The sequence below is a fragment of the Canis aureus genome, chromosome 1, assembly GCF_053574225.1.
Source record: "Canis aureus isolate CA01 chromosome 1, VMU_Caureus_v.1.0, whole genome shotgun sequence".
NCBI classification, from domain to species: domain Eukaryota; kingdom Metazoa; phylum Chordata; class Mammalia; order Carnivora; family Canidae; genus Canis; species Canis aureus.
Genome location: NC_135611.1, coordinates 98224535 through 98230325, shown reverse-complemented (window position 1 = coordinate 98230325; position 5791 = coordinate 98224535). Strand labels below are relative to the sequence as shown.

Below are 5791 nucleotides of genomic sequence, written 5' to 3'. Positions count from 1 at the left end.
GAAACACACTCTTTATTCTCTTTCCAGAAACACAGCCTGAACTCTGACCCCTGGCGCTCCCGGCGTCTCCCCAGATTTTCCATCTGTTCCCCATTATTCCACTTCTCTGCTGTTGCAAACCTGGCTGGACATGGGAGTCCTGCCTGGAGCCGGCGGTCCGTGGGTCTTCTGCCCAGTTTCACACTCCATCCTGCCTGCGCCTCCTGCCACACAACCTTACGTCTACACCGCCCTCGCCAGCCCCGATTCCCAGCACTCTGGAATTCTCGATTATGCATGCATCTGTGCCTGTCAGGCCAGCACAGTGCCCCGGCGCTTGTCACACGGGTCCTGCCAGCTACCTCCTGTGGCCTGTGTTCCCTCCAGGCTGCAGGCTCCAGGGGAAGCTGACGAGCCAGGTCTGGCCTGCCCAGTGGAGGGAGGCCAGGGGGACCCCAGGGGGAGGCTGTGCGCCCGGGAAGCGTGGGTGCTCCTGCCCGTGTCTGCAGTGATGCGGTCTCTCCGCGTGGGCTGCAGGCTCTGCCCTGAGCTCCGTGGGCAGAATTCAGCCGCCCAAGAACATGCACGGGAAATGTTACATCCGTGTTGTCACTAACTCCTGACCGAAATTCAGATTTCCCTGTGCCGTGAGTGTGGGTGACAGCACAAGGCATTGGGCACCTGGGTGCTTTGTCCACAACAACTTCACCCTGAACCACTATTGAGCTCATCGTGGTTTAAAATTATGGGGCCCGCGGGGTGCCTGGGGGGCTCAGTGGGTGAGCATCTTCCTTTGGCTCATGGTGTGATTCCGAGGTCCCAGGATCGAGTTCCACATCGGGCTCCCCACATGGGGCCTGCTTCTCCCTCTGCCTGTGTCTCTGCCTCTCTCTGTGTCTCTCATGAATAAATAAATAAAATCTTTAAAAAAAATACTTGCACCTGGTTTGTCTCTGATTACATTTCATACACGAGTAAACATACCTCCAAAAATAAAAGCCCCGCGTTAAGATATGCATGGAGACCTCTGGGTGAATCCCTCCCCCATATGTAGGAAAGAGAGAGGGAGGAAGATTAATCAGAAAAAAGAAAGAAAGAGACCAAGAAAGCTCGCCAACTCCCAAACAAGAACACGAAGGGAACGTACAAATCTGAGCGTCCCTGCTTTAGACGCCAGAGGTCGTGGAGGGGACAGGGTGTCCTGAGGATGGTGCCCTCGTGTGAAGGGGCAGGCGGTACACGCGTGGCGTGCAGAGCAGGCCTGCCGCCTGAGAACCGCAGAGCGAGGGGACATGGACTGAGCTTCTTCATTTAAGGAAGGAAACGCCTCGCCGCCTCCTATGTGCTGAGCTTGGCTCTGAGCACCGGGAGCCTTGAATAGTGCCGCTGCCCTGGGCAGGGATGGGGGGGGTGTGCTGTACGGGGAAGACGGAGGAGATGGAGGTCAAGGGAGGTCAGTGGTCACCCCAGGCAGGGGCTGATGAGGTGCAATAAGGAGCCACTTCATTCCAGAGACCGGAGGCCTCCAAGCTGGGAAATAAGGGCCTCTGGGCACAGCCCCTGCCAGTCCTGCGGCGCGTGGGGCAAGGTGCACGGAGTGCTGCTGCCAGTAGCCGTTGGGGCCTCAGATGGGGCGGGGGGGGCCTCTGGAGAAGAGACAGCAAGGAGATGACCCCAACCCTGGAAAGACAGAGCCACCACTGTCTGAGCTTGCTGGAGCCGGTGAGGAGCAGGTGCAGGGGCCCGGTGAGGCCGCTGGGGCCCAAACGCCTGAGTTGGGTTCTCGGCAGTTAAGTCTGGAGCAGGTGTCGGACGTCCCCCTGAGGCGGCCGCGGCCTTCAGAGCCGGCCCAGCTGTGGAGAGGGGCCCGGCTGGATGGTGTGGGTGGCCGCTGGGAGGTGGCCTCGGACGAGCTTGCCCAGGGCAGGAGGGGCCAGCCTAGGAGGGGACACTGAGGTCCCGGCACTGAGGACGGGGAGGAAGGTCAAGAGGGACCAGGGCCACGGGGTGGAGGCTGGCACAGTGAGCCCAGGGAGAACCCAGACGGGAGTTGTTTTGTGGCCGTTTCCTGGAATATGGAAAAGTGCTGAGGAGTGCCGCTGCTGGGGGAGAGGACCGGGGAGGATTTCAGGAGAGAGCGGCCCAGAGGGCTCCAGGTCCCAGCAGAGCAACAGCAGGGAGGGAGGGGTGAGGGGCACAGAGCTGGGGTGTGCCGGCGGGGTCCCAGGCGGGGTCCCAGGTGGGGTCCCAGGCGGGGAGCGCAAGGGGGCTCACAGGAGGCTGCAGGCCGCGTCCATCTGGGTGGGGTGGGGTGGAGTGAGGTAGGGTGGGGACCGTGAAATCTGAAATCCCAGCACTTTGGCTGGAACCCTGATGGACAGAAGCCCTGGGGTCGGCAGCAAGGACGCAGCCTGGCGACTGGATCAGGGCCCACCCTAGTGACCTCAGGCTGCTTTAATCACTTCACTAAACCCGCTGCAAACACAGTAGCATTCCCAGGTGCTGCGGCTTAGGACTCCAACGTGAGTTGGGGATCATAACTCAGCCCATCGAAGAAGGTACCCAGGGAAGGTGACATGGAAGAGAACACGGGACACACTGCTGGTTGTGTGAACCCCAACTGAGAGAGAACCCCAAGTCCAGGCCGGACCCCCAGCTTAGCAGAGTCAGAAGTACCTATGCTGCTCTTGTAAATACATTGTTTTTTTTTTTCTTCCTCCAGTTAATCGGTCTTTTGCCACTTTAATTTGCGTGCCCTGAGGCCAGAATCCAAGAGGGTAGAAGGAAGACAGCAGTGAAGTTTCCACAGCCTGATCCGGGCACTGGGTAAACCTACGTGCGCACATGTAGACCTTCGCTGAGCCCTGTGCTTGGGGCCGCACTCTCCGCTGCATGGAGGCTACCTTACACAAGGACAAGCCGATCCCTTCCACTGTGGCCATGCCCCAGGGTGCGAGGGGCCCTCTGCTCTGCTGCCAGTGTGTGGGAGCCCACGGCCATCAAACCCCACAGTGGCCTTTGTAGGGTTCCCACTTTGCAGGAAGCAGAGATGAAGGACAGGGAACCGGTACCTTGCGGGAGGCCTTGTGGATTATCCGAACTATGAATTTCCCTTGGCCCCGGGTCTGAATTCTGTCCACCGTCCCTCCCACCCCTCTGTGTGTAGTGCGATTCTGCGAGCTCGCCCACCTCAGCTCATTGCCACTTGAGGCTACGCTCCACCTGGAAATGCTCGTGATTCCTGGCACCAGACAGACACCGGGGTCATCCGTGCTTAGAGCGGAGTGGCTGGCGAGGTGAGCACACAGGGAGAGTGGAGGAGACTCCCCAAGCATGGGGGTGCAGAGGCTTCAGGCCAGCTAGAGATCCCCGTGGGGTCCTTGGGGGGCCTGGGCTTCCCCAGAAGCCCCCGAGACACTGACCTGAAGGCTCCAGAGTCCTAGAGAATCAGGAAGGCGCCCGCAGGCACCACCTTCCTCAGCAAGGGTGGCAATGTGAGCCCAGGGGCGGGGGTTTCTCCCGGGTCACAGGGCAGGCTGGCCGAGGCCGGGCCCTCCGGCACTTTCCTCTGGAAATAGCACCTGCCAGGAGGGGGTGACAGGGACCGGGAGTGACACGGTGAGATGGGGTGGAGGGGCGGCCTCCTGGCCTGCAGCCGAGTCTCCCTGGCGGGTACGAGTGTGACAGTGAGGGACAGCCCAACATCCCTGGCACCAGACAGCGCGGTGACCGTTGTGGGAGCCTCTGTGCCCGGTCCCTCAAGTGTCCGTGTCACACAATCGAGGCATAGTGGTCTGTAAAGATGAAGACCCTAGAAGGGAGTGTGTACGTGTGACCCTCGGGTCACCTACTCCTCTACTTATGCCCCTAATTTAGCAGAATCACCTCCTGTCCTCCGCGTGGCTGTGCAGATGGCACAGATCGGAGAAGAGGCTTGGGGCTTGGGTGCCGGAGCAGGCTTGCTTGCCTTCCTCCCCGAGGCTACTGCATTACTCCACCCGTTTGAACACCCTCTTTGGTGGGGGAAACATTCGCTTTCTTAGCGCTGATTGTGTATTTCCTGCCAAAACTGAGCTGGGAGCTTGGAGCAATCCCACTGAAACCTGAGCCGCGCAGCCCAGCCCAGCCCGAGGCCTGGAGTCTGCTTCCTCTCCTGGGAAGATGACAGGGTGAGGTCATGGCACCCGGGCTGGAGCTGCAGAGATGCAGCCCTTCCAGAAACCGAGACCAGACGAGTGCCTCCCAAGAAAACATTCTGGAAGCCAGGTTTTAATCAACATTAAATGAATCACGGATTTTTATAAAGACGGGTAAATTCCGATGGTGGCCTGTCTGGATTTGTTTTAAAACTTAAAACGTACGTTTGGCTTTGAGAAATGAGAGTACGCTCACATACCAGCTCCAACAACAGGGCGACTGCGACCTTTGTCAGAACAACCACAAGAAGTAGAAAGTTATAAAAATAAATTAAACACTTAATGTTTACCTCTGGCAAAGTTTTTTTTTTTTAAAGATTTTATTTATTTATTCATGAGAGACTCGGAGAGAGAGGCAGAGACACAGGCAGAGGGAGAAGCAGGCTCCGTGCAGGGAGGACCCCGGGATCACAACCTGAGCCAAAGGCAGTCGCTCAACCACTGAGCCACCCAGGCGTCCCTGCCTCTGGAAAACTTGTAGTAAAAAGAGAAATGTTTCCAGAACTGCTCAGCCTGCTGCTCAAGGAAGGAACGTCTCAGGCTGAGAAGTGGCTCTGGGCTGGTGCCACCTGCCCTCCAACCCAGGAGGCCAGGCAGTGCTCACACAGGATAGCGCCATCATCCCCCACCCCACCCCCAGTGGCTGCAGATCTGGGGCGAGGGTCCCAGGAAGCAGTGACACCCCCCTCCCCGTTGGTCCCCCAGGTCTGGTCGGACAGGAGTGGATTTTGCAAATCTACACGGTAGTCCCTTCAGATTGCCAACTGCAGACCCTTGCTGGTACCGTGCTCTGTGTTTTAGTAGATTCCCTTCTTGAGAGCAGCGTTAGGTTCACAGCAGAACTGAAGGGAGGAACAGGGATTTCCCACTGATGCCTCGTCCCCCAGAGTCCAGTTCGTATTAGGGTCGTGCTTGCTGCAATACATTCTGTGGATTTTGACAAATATGTAAAAACAAGCGTCCACGGGTGCCCGGCAGGCTCAGTCAGTGGAGCAGGGGACTCTTGATCTCGGGGCTGAGACATCAAGTCCTGTGTTGCATGTGGAGCCAACTTAAAAATAAAAAAAAAGACACGCATGCACCGTTACCTTGTTGTCCAGGTAGGTCCGCTGCCCTAGCAGTCATCTGTGTCCACTCATCTACCTGTCTACTGATGTCTGAGCTTTTCCCAATGCCTGCCTCTTCCAGAAAGTGCCATGGCTGGAAGCATGAGGACAAACCCTTCCCAGACCACTTTCTTTCACTTAGGGGGAGATGCACTGCTGGCGGGGAGTGGGGGGCACTGTTTCTATCTCCTGCTTAAAGAGCAGGGCCCCTTGTTCAAAATTAGTAAGAGTTTCAACTGGGCCACAGCAGGGCACTAAGTGAGCAGCCCACGGCCCCCGCCCCGGGCAAGGACAGGGACTTGAAGCGAGTGCCCGATGTGTGAGCGGGTCCTTGGTCTTTATTCAGATCCCAGACCTGGACCTTGTAACAGAAGAGGTCATTTTCACAAGGTTTCCCAGCGGCCGGCATCAAACACTTTCTGCAGCCACACAGCTAGAAGGACGGGAGGGCCGGAGCCAGGGCCTGCAGCATCCCCTCCCGGCCTGTCCGCTGACCCCGCTATCGACAAC

The 5791-nt window shown here is 58.0% G+C and overlaps 1 long non-coding RNA gene across 1 annotated transcript; it reads left to right on the top strand.

The window, feature by feature from the left end:
• The first annotated feature begins 1093 nt into the window (after positions 1–1093).
• On the top strand, positions 1094–4396 carry LOC144290634 (uncharacterized). The gene is made up of 3 exons (XR_013358240.1): positions 1094–1701; positions 2702–2805; positions 3146–4396. It is a non-coding gene; the product is annotated as an uncharacterized LOC144290634 (long non-coding RNA).
• Positions 4397–5791: the final 1395 nt, after the last annotated feature.